Raw genomic sequence first — 15,414 nt, forward strand, 5'->3', positions numbered from 1 at the left:
TCCCCCTCTGCCGGGACGCCCTGCCTTCTCTCTGCCACCTGAGTTTTGCTGGCGTTCAAGGCCAGAAGGACATTTCATCACCTCCGAAAAGCCTTCCACGGCTCGTCTAGTCCTAGTCAGCCACCGTCTTCGTGACACCTTGACTGTTTTTGCATCACCGAACCTACCCCCTTGATCGTGTGGTCTTTTTGATGAGAATTGTCTCTGTGCCTCCAGTCCTCAAAGGGAAAGGGGGTTCCGCCAGACACGGGTGGAGTAAGAAAGAAGCTTGCTAGCTGCTTCAGGTCAGACGGGTCTTCGAAGTCTTTGGCGCAGTCCCACACACAGTGCCGCCGTCCCCACCCAAGACGGACAAGTTCAGCAGACACAGATCCTAGAGGCGCGGGCCTCCAAGCATCGCTCAGGGGAATTGCCAGCCATTGTTTGGAAACAGAGCTGCCCTGGTGAGAAGCAGCTCAATTGTAAACCGGCTTCTGCAATTTGGTGTCTCCCTTAGACCCTTGGGCTCATCTCTGAAACATCGATTTCTTGTCCCGTCCACAGGCTTTAGTACGTGTGGTGAGCAGCGCTGGGGCTCCACCTGCCCCCTTCAAAATCCTTTTTCCATTCTTAGATGCCCTGTTCTTGGCTCGTATGTTTGCTTCCAGCAGCTGGCACCCGTGAGGGACCCTTCAGAAGACTCCACTCAGAAGTGCCCAGAAACTTACACTTTCCTGGGGGGCGGGGGCGCCTTGCTCAACTGGTGCCCACCGTGAAAGTCCAGTTCTTGGCCCAGAGTGAGGACAAGGTCTGAGGCATAACTTGTATTCCACGACTCTCCCAGGGGCAGGCCAAGGCGGGGACTTGGTCTGAATGGCTCCTGGCTTGGCTTCTTCTTGTTCTCTGTCCTGCCTGTCTGTCCGTCCCACCTTTCCCTACCCACCCCCCCCACACTGATTTGCCCTAGGGAACAGCTCCTTGCACATGAATACGCCTCTCCAAGTTCATTTCTGGGCGAACTGACCTAAGGTAATACCTATGGTGCGTCTCTCCATTGGCCATTGGCAGTCATGGCCTCTGCCTACACACTCTACCAGCCTTCCACTTTTTTTGAGGGACGATTGTCATTCACTCTGAGGTAGCCCTCAAGGACCTAACTCCCAGGCAAATCCTGTGCAAGTCAGGGAGCCCTCATTAAAGTTAGTTATACACGTCGCCCAATACAGTGAAAAATCTACCCAGTCATTCCTTGGTGATGTGATAACAGATACCCAGCCAGAAACTTATTTTTATTTATTCTCTTTACGATACGACATTCATTCTATTTTTTTCAGGCTTTCCTCATTTTAAAACATCTCTAGGCAATACACTCAAGGACATCAATGTACTAAAATGTCAGTTTGTGAAATAACGGAACCATTAGCATCCAAAGAATTCTTGGAGCTTGTACATATTATCCAAACAATGACTGTGGCTTCGGGTCATGGGCAAAGGTTTCGTTTCATTTTAGCATCTCAAAGTTCGCAAAGATAGCCAAGGAAATGTCACCATTCATCCGCCTAGGAAACAGTAGTAGCTTCCCCCTAAGTCACTTTGGATGCTGCCCAGGCAGTTACTGATAGATTTCATTCCTCTTTTTATTTTGTTAAAAAGTTTATTTATTTATTTTGAGAGAGAGAGAGAGAGAGAGAAGGGGGCGAGGCAGAGAGAGAGGGAGAGAGAGAGAGAGAGAGAGAACTCCAAGCAGCCTCCGCGCTCAGCATAGAGCCTGACGTGGGGCACAATCCCACGAGCCATAAGATCATGACCGGAGCCGAGATCAAGAGTCAGACACTTAACCGACTGAGCCACCAAGGCGCCCCTCATTCATCTTTTTAGACGCCACATTCTTGATAATGTGACTCAGGAATGCGGCTGCCACACTGGCCCTGCCCTAAACTCTCCTGAGAAGCTATCTCAAGTAACGAAGCAAAGGGAAAAAATTACTTTTCTGTCCTAGGTCACAAGTCCCTAAACCCTTCCTAACTTTATAGTTAAACCTACCCCTAAAATCCCACCACCATTTCTCACCTTTGCTGCAGGTGCACACATTCACTTCCGACGCCCTAAGCCCAAGGCCAGGTCTCGTTGTTCTTTGTTTCCCAGCCAGTGGCCAGGGTCACGCCTGTCAACCGCAGTAATCACGCGAGGACTGGAAGTCACAGACTACTTTGAATCAAGCCGGGCAAATAGGGCTTGTGCAAGACTCAACCTATTCGTGGATCCGGGCACCTTGGCAAAGTAGAGCCTGAACTGGCAACTGTGATGTAGTTTTCTGAAATGTGATTTCTCGAACTCCTTTAGCTATCTGCCGTAAGGTGCATTTGGGTTTTCTTTCTAGCCCTATTGTTTTATAATTTGATGCCTTTTCCTGCCTGATAAATTCAAGTTTTCGGGAACTTAAGCACTTGATACTTTAGATTTCTCAGAAAGGCAGTTCATTAGGAAACCTCGTGTTTACTCAAGTATGCGCGAAGTCCACTTGGCCAGCAGGCTACATGCGATTCCTTGAAATTCTGTTCCATGGACTCCAGGGAGCTAAATGTAACATTTAGTCATCAATAGGATAATTTAGGCTCATTCTTTCTACTTGCCTTCTTAAGAAGGGATTGGAGTTCATGCCGGTATTCTCTAGAAAATGGAAGTGCCTTCCCGCCCTGTAAAGGTATGCTATTATGGAAAGAGCCCCTATTTCCTGCGTTGGCTTCCTCTATGTCTTTGGATTTAGGCGCAGTGTCTTTTCAGACGCGCTGACTTTTTATGGCTTCAGCAAGGTAAGAGTGTATAAATGCCGTTGGCCGTTTACCATTTGGGATTCAGCTCCACGTCTGGATCTTGTTATGTAGGCATTTTCAGAGCATTATAGCTCAGCTGTGAAAGCACTCTGGCTTAAAGTGAAAATGCAGTAGAACCTTGCTAATCTAACAATTTAATAACACTTGCCATCCTTTCACAGCAAGGACTTAATAGCCAGACTCAAAAGTGAGGCTTCGCGTTTTCGGAATGCACGGGACACATTCCACTGATTGTGTTATCATAAATAATCTCGAACTCTGCTTATTAAAGCAAATGAAGCAACATTACTGCTGCAACCGTCCTTCTAAGTCAGCCTTCGAGGATCGCCTCCAAATCCTTGACTGAGAACTTGACCGAAGCCTGTTGGATTATGCTCTGCGTTCTATCCTTTGGTACCAAGACCGTGGAAAAGGTATTGTGGTCCTTTGTGCATTTGGTTTCTTCGGGTGTCTGAAGACAGTCTTTAGGGGAATGTTCAAACACGCTTTAGATACAGGAATCCAAGGACTAAGGACTTTATTCACACATATATGATTCTCATTATTTGGCCAGAACAGGTTAGTCCGTTTTCTGTCCCTGGGGGTGGAAGGCGGTGAGGGAAGGTTTCATATTCGTATTAAAGTTGTTTCCAATGATCTCTAATGATTTTCACGGCATAGACAGGTTACCGTTGTTCATGCTTAGATCATACTTACCATGCCCCCCTTCATAAAACAGATACTGAGTTTCAAAGAGAAGAAAGACTGAAAAAGTGATCGAGTGTTATTTTTGAAATGTAACTGACCTCAGCTAAAATTTTACTAACTCTAATTAGGTTCTTTCAGTAGGAAGTTTCTGTGTGTGTGTGTGTGTGTGTGTGTGTGTGTGTGTGTGTGTGTGTCGTATCTTTATACTCTTTCACATGAGGAAACTTTTTACGGATCCTGGAAGGCAGCCCTCAGTCACAAAGTTCAGCGGAGATAGAGTGAAGATTGATGCTTGGTGTTTACAAGTTCCCATGAAAATGGCTACTAATCTATTCAATGGATATGTTTTCTACTGAGTATTGTGCGTGCAGCTGAGTACAACATAAATGCGCTATAAAAATGGATGTGGCCATTTTAAGCACCTTAAGAAATACCTTGATGGTTTGTAGTATAATCCAGTGTCCTGGCCCCTGTACGTGGGGCTTGAGAATGCCCAGTCTGATTAATTCAGGAGAAGGTCTGCGTACGTATGGTGCGTAGGAAGTGCTTTGTGGACGTCCCTTATTTTGGGGTAACAAGTTGCTCAAAACTTCCAAAGTAATTGCTATTCGCTCTCTTGTACCTTTGTCAAACAGGGAAGGGACACCTCAGAGTTTCCCCTGACTCGGGCTGTCCCAAGTGATGTCAATTTAACACCACTCCTTATGAATAAATACAGACCAGATCATCTTAACCCACGTTTTTCTTTTCTTTTTTTTTTTTTTTTAATGTTTATTTATTTTTGAGACAGAGACAGACAGAGCATGAACAGGGGAGGGTCAGAGAGAGAAGGAGGCACAGAATCTGAAACAGGCTCCAGGCTCTGAGCTGTCAGCACAGAGCCCGACGCGGGGCTCGAACTCACGGAGTGTGAGATCATGACCTGAGCCGAAGTTGGCCGCTTAACCGACTGAGCCACCCAGGCGCCCGTTAACCCACGTTTTTCTTCAAGAAAAGGGTATTCTTTCATATATACAAATCAAGCCAGATATTTCCCTTGTTATAAATTCAGCATCAGTGAATGTAGCAGTAGAAGTCTTGGCAGTAATCCAGTATTCCAAACAATTCTTAGCTGATACCTTAACCCTTGAGAGAAGGAATTGCTAAAAAAAAAAAAAAAAAATCAGTGGAGAGTAACCTCTGGGGTCTGCATCTTAACTATTCTGAGAAACTTTGCTGGGTTTCATGATTAGTATAATCTTTCCCACTGAATTCTTGGGAGTCTACGGAAAATCTGTTGTAAATTTTAAAATAATCCTTTAAAAACATATGTGAGATTATGCCTCTGACTTGCTCAAAATGCTCCTATGACTTCCTATGACAGTGAGAAGAAAAGAAAAAAATTAAGTTCTCGCCTCGCCTCCAAGGTTCCTCATGAGCTGGCCTCTGCCTGAACCTGTGACGAACTTGCCCTCCCTCACTGAGTTCTGGCCATCATCCCTGCCTTGACATTCCAGCCTCGAACCAGTGCACTCACTGTCCCCCCTGCCAGAGGCGCTTGTCCCCCCCCCCCCCCCCCCCCCCCCCCCCCCGGGAGGCTCACCCAACAGCTATGACTTGTTCCTCATTCAGGTCTCTGTTCAGATGTCTCCTCTTCTCAGAGAGGTCTTCCCTGAGGCCCCTGCTCTGGGCTGAGTTGTGTCCTCCCAAAACTCATGTGTTGAAGCTCTCTCTCTCTCAGTATCTCAGCATGTGACTTTATTTGGTGACAACGCCTTTAAAAATGTGATGAAGTTAACATGGGTTTGTAAGGGTGACACTAATCCAACATGACCGGTGTCCTTATAAGAACAGGAGATTGGCACAGACCGAGACACCAGACACGCACGTGCAGGGAGGAAACCAAGTGAACACAGAGCAAGGAGACGGCCATCTGTCCTCCAAAGGGAGGCTTCAGAAAAAACCAAACCTGCCTATACCTTGATCTTGGACTTCCAATCTCTAGAACTATGAGAAAGTACATTTGTGTGGTTTAAGCCCCCTAGTTTGTGATACTTTGTTACGGCAGCCCCCCGCTGACTGATGTGCTGGCCAATCTAAAAGCCCTCCCCTGACTCTGCCCCACACCCTGCTTTACATTTCTTCATAGAACGTGACGTATGACCCTATTAATTAATGAATATATTTCTTTATTTTGAGATATAATTGACATATAACATTATATTAGTTTCAGGTGCACAACATAATGATTTGACAGGTATGTATATGTTGCCAAATGATCACCACAAGAAGTCTAGTTAACATCTGTCCCACACATAATGACACACGTAATGACATTTTTTTTTCTTACAGTGAGAACTTCTGAGATCCACTCTCTTAGAAACTTTTTTTTAAGTGTATTTATTTATTTTTGAGAGAGAGAGAGAGCACAAGCAGGGAGGAGCAGAGAGAGAGAGGGAGAGAGAGAATTCTAAGCATGTCCCACACTATCAGCCTGGAGCCGATGTGGGGCTTGAACTCACGAACCCATGAGATCAGGACCTGAGCTGAAATCAAGAGTCGGACGCTTAACCGACTGTGCTACTCAGGCACCAGAGAAACTTTCAAATATACATGTAATTAATTAATTGCCATCACCAGGCTGTACATCACAACCCAAGACTTTCTTATTTTATATTATACCTGGAAGTTTGTACTTTTGACCACCTTCATGTATGATAGGTGTTCAGTAAATACTTGATAAATGAATTAATAAATATATTAAATAACGTGCAGTAGCCTAACTCTCCAATAGCTATACTAGAAGTGTTGAGTCGTGTAAACACGGATATTGAAGTCCTGTGTTTAAATCAAAATGAACCAACTTACTTCCTAAATGTATATTAACTTGGATTGGAATGACTATAATTTTGGCAGGCACCTTGAAAATGACATTGAAATGAACCTGAGAACCAGAGAGGTACTAGATGGAAGCTGTGTATATGCAATCAAATTCAAGAACATAAAATGTTTTTTTCCTGCTTTCATGGTCATTGTACTATCCTTGGAATAATTAGGAAAAAAACACACCACAAAGAAGCTAATGTTCAAAAAGGCAGAGATCCTGGAAAGTCTTTGAACCCCTCCCCGGAAATAACTTCACCCAATAAGATTAAAATTCCAGATCAAAGTTAGCAAAAATACAGAAAGGGAAGGAAGACAGTTGTGAGACTTCCTGTTCCCACACACGTTTACCACCACACAAATGCTTTATAAACGTGGGGTTCCCACAGCAAGTAATTTCCACTTTCACCACCTATAGGGAATAGCATTACATCACTGTCCCTGGAAAAATCGCTGAGGTTTCCATCACTCGTGACCTGGTTGGTCTAGGGGCAGATAAACAACAGAGAAGAAATAATACATACAGAAGGATGGATCTTCACTGTCATATAATCAATCAGCAAGCATGTATTGACTACCTGCTACTACTTAAAATTCTGTCCATGGTATTATAGGAAAATCCAACATTAAATGCAAAAGCTTCGTGTGATTTACAAAGTCAAGCAAACCCACAGTAAATGGCAACGGACATAAGCCTCTGGCCGAAATGTGAAGCGAGGGCCCTGACGCTGATTCACTTCTGTATTTTAAGATCCCCACGTATAGTTAGGGCTCCGTCTGTATCTGTTGAATGAATATCAAAATGGAAGTAAAAATATGGCAGTGACTCGGTGTCTTAGGTGATCCATGAGTCATGAATTCAAAGCTGTTAGAATCTTTAGGAGAACTCTGGTCAGCACGCTTTGTAGGGAAAACACAGGATGCCGGATATCCAATCCAATAAAATGGAGATTCCCTGCACTCCAGCTTGAAATCAGATGATATTCAGGGTCTATCTACCGTTGACTGATTTACTGGCCTCAATAGCGAATGTTACATCGGTCGGCCCTGCACGCAGGCACACCCTCCTTCTTTGGATAATAGCATCTAAGTTGGCATTTTTTTCCACCCTGGGTTCACACAGTTGAGCCAAGCCCCTCGCGAACCCCCAGACACGAAGATGAACAATTGGCTCGGCTCAGGACAATGCAGGGTTTCCTTCCACTTGACCACAGTGATTGGTTTAGGTATATTGGGTGACTCAAGATAGGCTTATGAGACACAATTGCAAAATTCAGGATTCATGCTGGGACTACTAAGGTGGGGAAAAGCTCTGTCTTCCTACCAGAATTTAAACTTTTGGATGTAGGTTTGATGCTAGACATTTTAACTTTGTCAGCAGAGAGGTAAGCAGACTCTAGAGGTGCAAAAAAGCGTGTGTGTGCATGTGTGTGAGAGAAAGACAGACAGACAGACAGATTAACCACCATTTGGTCACCTGGATACAGCTGTGCCTGCAACTGGCTATACCCCATGGTCACCAACAAGTTCCCATGCTTACCTCAGCAAATTTGAGGCGGTTTCCCATGGCTTCCTAGCAAACTAACTTGAATAAGACAGCAACGCAGAGCAAGCCTCACACTAGTCTGACGCCCAGTGGGACATTCCCTGGTGAAAGTGGGTGTCATGAGAAAGGAATTCAAGTTTAGGGATGAGCGCGGAACAGTGAAAGGGACCTCCCCACTCCGTGCCTGAGGTTTCTCATCTGTGAAATGGGAATAGTCATAAAACCTGCCTTGTTGTGGAGGATTAAGTAAATCAGTATGTGAATAGTACCCCAAATATTAGCCAATATCGTTATTATTGTTATTCCCATTTTATTATGTCAATGCCAGAGTTCTGTTGCTCTATGTAAAGGCACCACTTTGCCATCAGATTTGAACTGTTACCAAGTTGAATGAACTATCCATGGGGTCTATTAATTATTGGGTAAAATAATCATTTATTCAGTCATTCAGAAAGGAAGCCTGTGTCCAGGTCTGGGATTTGGCCTAACACTTGAATTCACTTGAGCAACCATGGATAAACAGAGGGTCCCTGGAGGACAGGTTACTTTTTTTTTTTTTTTTAATGTTTATTTATTTTTGAGAGAGAGAGAGACAGAGCGTGAGCGGCGGAGGGGCAGAGAGAGAGGGAGACACCGAATTTGAAGCAGGCTCCAGGCTCCGAGCTGTCAGCACAGAGTGCGACGCAGGGCTGGAACCCACAAACCGTGAGATCGTGACCTGAGCCGAAGCCCAACACTTAACAGACCGAGCCACTCAGGCGCCCCTTAGGACAGGTTACATATAACTGAAAGAGCCTGAAAGGACCAGGAGGCCTGGGGCTCTGTCTGCAGCCGCAGAACCAGCCAAAGGTCCCCTCTCCTCGGAATCCAACGGGGAAAAGGATAATGGTAGCTTTAGCATGAATCTTGAAGCTGTTGTAAAAGAAAATAACAGTGTCGGTAATTTCTCCTTCCTGTTTAAGCACTTGGTGAGGTGCCGTCCCCTAAATGAAACTGGGAAGTAAGAAAAAAACACATCCACACACCAGCATACCGACAGACCCACAGGCCCCCTTGGCCGAAGATTTCTAGCACACGGAAGTTCTCTTAGAGCAGAGTTGGGGGACCCGGGCCAGACTGCAATATATGAATTTCCCTCTGATGTGGAAAAACAGGAAAAGGAAGGAAGGAAGGAAGGAAGGAAGGAAGGAAGAAGGAAAGGAGGAAGGAAGGAAGGAAGGAAGGAAGGAAGGAAGGAAGGAGAAGGAAAGGAGGAAGGAAGGAAGGAAGGAAGGAAGGAAGGAAGGAAGGAAGGAAGGAAGGAGAAGGAAAGGAGGAAGGAAGGAAGGAAGGAAGGAAGGAAGGAAGGAAGGAAGGAAGGGAGGAAGGGAGGAAGGGAAGAAAGAAAAAAGTCAAAAACATATGGAGGTTCTCTTTTCAAACCTTTTAACTCTCCCCTCCCCCCCACTTCCTCTTTGTTTATTGTAGTAATACACACAGTATACAATTTACCATCTTAAACATTGGAAAGCATACACTCCCCCGGGCATTAGTAGATTCACCATGTTGTGCAACCGGCACCCACTCCCTCTCCAGAGCTTTTCATCTTCCCAAACTGAAACTTTCTACCCACTAAACAGCAACTTCCCATCCACCCTCCCCCCGCCCCCAACCCTGAACACCACCATTCTACATTCCGCTTCTACGAATTTGATTAGTCTAGGGACCTCACGTTAGAGGGGTCGCAGAGTATTTGTATTTTTGCCACTGGCTTTATGTCACTTAGTGGGGTATCTTCAAGGTCTGTTCATGTTGTAGCACCTGTCAGACTTTCCCTCTTTCTTAAGGCTCGATAATATTCTATGTACCATGCTGAGTACATTCTGTTTACCCATATCTAGAGATGGACACTTAGAATGCTTCTACGTTTCAGCTATTGTGAATAACGTTCCTATGAACATGGGTGTACAAATATCTGTTCAAGTCCCTGCTTTCCATTCTTGTGTGTGTGTACCCCGCAATGACATTGCTGGCTGGGTCATAGGGTAATTCTATGTTTAATTACTGGAGGAGCCATCATATTGTTTTCCACAGCAGTTGGACTATTTAACATTGCCACCAGCAATGCAGAGTGGTTTCAATGTGTCCGCATCTTCACCAACATTGGTTATTTTCCGTTTTTTACTTTTTTTAATGTTTATCTTTGAAGGAGAGAGAGACAGAGCGTGAGCAGGGGAGGGGCAGAGAGAGAGGGTGACACCGAATCCAAAGCAGGCTCCAGGCTCTGAGCTGTCAGCACAGAGCCCGATGCGGGGCTCGAACCCACAAATCACGAGTTCATGACCTGACCTGAAGTTGGACGCTCAACCGACTGAGTCACCCAGGCCCCTCTTTGCTCATTTTTAATCAGGTTGTCGGGTTTTCTTTACTGTTGAGTTGTAAGAGTTCTTTATATATCGTGGTTATCAACCCCCTTATCAGATATATAACTTACAAGTATTTTCTCCCATTTCATATGTTGCCTTTATTTTTTATCATTTTTTAAAATATTTATTTTTTGAGAGACAGAGAGAGACAGAGCATGAGCAGGGGAGGGGCAGAGAGGCAGGGAGACACAGAATCTGAAACAAGCTCCAGGCTCTGAGCTGTCAGCACAGAACCCAATGCGGAGCTCAAACCCACAAACCACAAGATCATGACGTGAGCCGAAGCAGGACGCTCAACCGACTGAGCCACCCAGGCACCCCTCGTATGTTGCCTTTTTGCTCTGTTGATAGTATCCTTCTATGTACAGAAGTTTTAAATTTTAATGTAGACCTCTTTATTTTGTCTTTGGTCACCTATGCTTTAGGTGTCATATCCATAAAATCATTGCCTATTTTATGTCATGTCTCTGTGCATTCTTCAAAGTTCTATAGTTTTTTTTTTTTTCAACGTTTTTTTTTTTTTTTTTTTTTTTTTTTTGGGACAGAGAGAGACAGAGCATGAACGCGGGAGGGGCAGAGAGAGAGGGAGACACAGAATCGGAAACAGGCTCCAGGCTCTGAGCCATCAGCCTAGAGCCTGACGCGGGGCTCGAACTCACAGACTGCGAGATCGTGACCTGGCTGAAGTCGGACGCTTAACCGACTGCGCCACCCAGGCGCCCCCAAAGTTCTATAGTTTTAACTCTTATATTTAGGTATTTGATTTTTGGGGGGGGGGGTCTTTGATCCATTTTGAGTTAATTTTTGTATGTGGTGTCAGGTTCAACTTCATTCTTTTGCATATGGCCATCCAGTTTCCCCATCACCAATTGTTGAAAAAGAAAACCGCACTATGTTTATTTTCAAAATCACTCATAACTGTGGATTTTAAAATATTTTCTCAGGTCTTTCAGTTTTGTTCTGCGTATTTTGAAGCTCTGTGAGTAAACATTTAGTATTGTTATGCTGTCTTATTGAATTGATCTTTTATCATTGTGAATTGTCCCTCTCTTTCTTTGGTTATATTCTTTATCCTTAAGTTCACCTTGTCTGATATTAATATAGCCACTTCAGATTTCTTGTTATTATTTGCATAGTATATCTTTTTCCATTCCTTTCTGTTAATCTTTGTTATATGTAAATTAGATCTCTTGTGGGCAATGTGTAATTGGGTCTTGCTTTCTTATCCAGCCTGACAATCTCTGACTTTTAATTAAAATGTTTCCATTTAATGTAGTTACTGATATGGTTGGATTTAAGTTTACCATCTTGCTATTTTGTTTTTTACTTGGTTATCTATTATTTCCACACACACCCTGTCTTTCATTGCTTTCTGTTGGATTGAGTATTTTTCTCTCTACTGGCTTATTATCAATATCTACCTGCTTTATTTTTCGGTGGAGTAGGGTATAGAGGTCACAATATGCAGCTTTAACATCACGGTCTACTTTCTTTTTTTTTTTTCAACGTTTATTTTTGGGACAGAGAGAGACAGAGCATGAACGGGGGAGGGGCAGAGAGAGAGGGAGACACAGAATCGGAAACAGGCTCCAGGCTCTGAGCCATCAGCCCAGAGCCCGACGCAGGGCTCAAACTCACGGACCGCGAGATCGTGACCTGGCCGAAGTCGGACGCTTAACCGACTGCGCCACCCAGGCGCCCCAGACGGTCTACTTTCAAATCATGATATATCTTGCACTGTACAACCCAAGAATCTTACAATAATATACTTCCATTTCACTCTTTGGGTCCCTTATGCAACTGTTGCCAAACATATATTTTCTCTTTATACACACATTGTCCACTTCCAATGTTCATTCCTTTGTACAGATCCAGATTCTAACTGGTATCACTTTCCTCTGCCTGAAAAGCTTACCTTAACATCTCTTATGGTATAGATCTCCTAGAGGAAAAGCCTTTGTTTGCTTTCATTTTTGTAGGTTAGTTTTTCTAGATATAGAATTCTACTTTGACCTTTTTTTCCTTCCAGCACTGTGACCATGCATTTTCATTGTCTTCTGGCTTGCATTGTTCCTGACAAGAAGTCTGTGGATATTCTTGTCCTTGAGCCCTGTTTATAACGTGTCTTTCTCTGGCTTCTTTTAAGAACATTTTCATCACTGGTTTTCAGCAACATGATTGTGATGTGTTGTGATGTGCTTTTTTAAAAAAATGTTTTTTAACATTTATTTATTTTTGAGACACAGAGAGAGACAGTGTGGGCAGGGGAGGGGCGGAGAAAGAGGGAGACACAGAATCCGAAGCAGGTTCTAGGCTCTGAACTGTCAGCACAGAGCCCGATGTGGAGCTCGAATTCACGAACCGCGAGATCACGACCTGAGCCGAAGCTGGACGCTTAACCGACTGAGTCACCAAGGCGCCCCGTGATGTGCTTTTATTTGTATTTTTTCTGCTTAGTATTTATTGACCCCCTTTGACCTGTGTTTCTACTTATTAAATTTGAGTAACTTTTGGCCATTATTTCTTCCAGTAGATTTTCTGTTGCCCCTTTTCTAGGGTTCCCATTTCACTACTTGATCTTACCCTGCAGGTCACTAACGTTATTTTTTTCAGATTTTTTTTCCTCTGTGTGTTTCAGTCTAGTTTCTTTTATTATTTCTTCAAGTTCACTGATCTTTTCTTCTGCAGTGTCCAATCCCTTATTAAACGTATCCATTGAATTTGTCATTTCATTTGGTTCCACTGAAATTCTATTCATCTTTTATATAGTTTGCATTTCTTACCTCATTTCATTTCCTCCTGAGTGTATTTATAAGAACTATTTTAAAGTCCTTGTTTGATAATTCTATTATTGCTATCATTTCGGGGTCTGTTCCTATTGATTATTTTTCCTCTGGTTATGAATCATATCTTCCTGCTTCTTTGAATGTCTAGTAACTTTTGATTGCGATTATAAACATCTCACTATTTTGTGTCTGGATCGTGTTGTCTTTCTTTAAAGAGGTTTGGAATTTATTTTGGCAAGTGTTAATTTACTTGTAGATTAACTTAACTCATTTGAACTTATTTTATAGCTTTGTTAGGTTGGATCTAAAGTATCCATTACCTGAGAGCTACTTCATCTCTAGTACTATGGCATGACTTCTGAGGTGTCTAATAAGTGCCTCGGTGGTTGCAGTAAGCAGAGTAAAGCCCTCCTGAAATGTCCACATCTTGATCCCTGGAACCCGGGAATATATTAGGATACATGACAAGGGGGGAATTAAGGGAGCAGCCAGAATTAAGTTTCCTAACCAGCTGACTTTAAAATGGGAAGATTGGGGCGCCTGGGTGGCTTGGTCGGTTAAGCGTCCGACTTCGGCTCGGGTCATGATCTCACAGTCCGTGAGTTCGAGCCCCACGTCGGGCTCTGTGCTGACAGCTCAGAGCCTGGAGCCTGTTTCGGATTCTGTGTCTCCCTCTCTCTCTGACCCTCCCCTGTTCGTGCTCTGTCTCTCTCTGTCTCAAAAATAAATAAACATTAAAAAAAATAATAATAAAATAAAATAAAATGGGAAGATTGTCTTGGCTTATCCAACAGTTTTTAAACACTGAAGAGGGAGGCAGAGGACAGAACTAGAGAGGGAGAGAGGGTGAGGATTCAGCTCAGTGTTGTTGACTTTGGAGGTGGAAAAAGGGGGCCGTGAATCAAGGAAAGCAGGTGGGCTGAAGCAGGTGAAAGACGCAAAGATGTGAATTCTTCCTTAGATCCTCCAGAGAGGAATGCACCATGCCAACACTTTGATTTTATGCCAGTGAGATCTGCATCAGACTTCTGACTTACAGAACTGTAAGATAATAAATGTATGCTGTTTGAAGTCATTCAATGCATAACACTTTTTTACAGTAGCCATAGAAAACAAAGAGAGGGGTCAGTGAGCTTTCTCCACCTTGACTAGATGGAACTCAGATAATTGTCTCCCAGATAACTGCGAATGCTGAGAAACTTTCAGTTTATAGCTCCCCGATAGTTCTTCCCCCCTTGTTTTGTTCCTCTTCTCTCAGGGATTATAGGCCTGCTGTCCAGGGTCTGGAAATAACTGTATCATATGTTTTATGAGTGTGTCTAGTTGTTTCTGGCAGGAGGAAAACAAGGAGATTGGTTATTCCAGTGTGACTAGACTAGGAGGGACACGTAGTCAGGCCATAACAGTGCTTTCCATAGAAGTTACTGGTTTCCAAAAAGATTGGGAATATTTTCTCTCTCTGCTTCTATGGTCCATTGGCTATCCTTTATCATTTAATGCCAGCAGCAAATATTTAATGAGGTAAATTTGATTTGCTGGAATGGGTACCAGGATATGGTTAGGATACAGTTCTGGCCCTCGAGGGCCTTTCTTTTTGTTGTGGAATTCTATTTTTGAGATATTAAAGTATTAACTGATTTTTTTATGTGTGCTTAGTCCCTTCTTCTACCCATTGCCCCACAGATGGCTTTCCATACACCGCGGACTCTCACACAAGCCTCTTTATCGTCACACACATGAAAGCAACATGAAAATGCTGAGGTTGGGACCCACGGCGGGAAGCCTTACAATCAAGAATGAGAGAAAACTACACACTTAACCACCAATGAAACGCCAAGCAGAAACGAAGATGTCCTCACCAGACGATGGTCTTCGAGACCAGAAGCTCAGCTCCACAGCCCAGAACTTACACACAACTCCTAAGGAAATTAGGAAAACCTCAAATTAACTAGAATTCCTATTCTGCTGTGCCAGTAGCATGGAAACTCAAGAAAGAAATTAAATTTAAAAAATCACATTTCTTGCACCCTGAAATCAATACCTACAATATTGCCCAACTGGGGAAGCAGATCATTTCCATAAAAAGAGAGGCACTGTCATTGGCTAGTAGATACGGGGAGTAAATAAGCTATATAGCAGACACTTTCTACAGAAATTCAAGGCCTCTGCAGCCAGAGGTGGAGAGAACATTATGGATGGCGGCGGCCTTCTTGCAATATTAACTGACCAGAGTGGTCAAGGTGATGCATAGTGCCCAACAAACCAGGTGCTATAATAAGGAAACCCCAAATGAATTTTTTTTAATGTTTACTCAT

General features: G+C 43.6%; 1 long non-coding RNA gene across 1 annotated transcript; it reads left to right on the forward strand.

Moving 5' to 3' along the window:
* The first annotated feature begins 2,448 nt into the window (after positions 1 to 2,448).
* LOC123584207 lies at positions 2,449 to 15,116 on the forward strand. The gene is made up of 2 exons (XR_006705251.1): positions 2,449 to 2,683; positions 14,783 to 15,116. It is a non-coding gene; the product is annotated as an uncharacterized LOC123584207 (long non-coding RNA).
* The last annotated feature ends 298 nt before the right edge of the window (positions 15,117 to 15,414 follow it).

This window comes from Leopardus geoffroyi, chromosome B3 (assembly GCF_018350155.1).
Source record: "Leopardus geoffroyi isolate Oge1 chromosome B3, O.geoffroyi_Oge1_pat1.0, whole genome shotgun sequence".
Lineage (NCBI taxonomy): Eukaryota > Metazoa > Chordata > Mammalia > Carnivora > Felidae > Leopardus > Leopardus geoffroyi.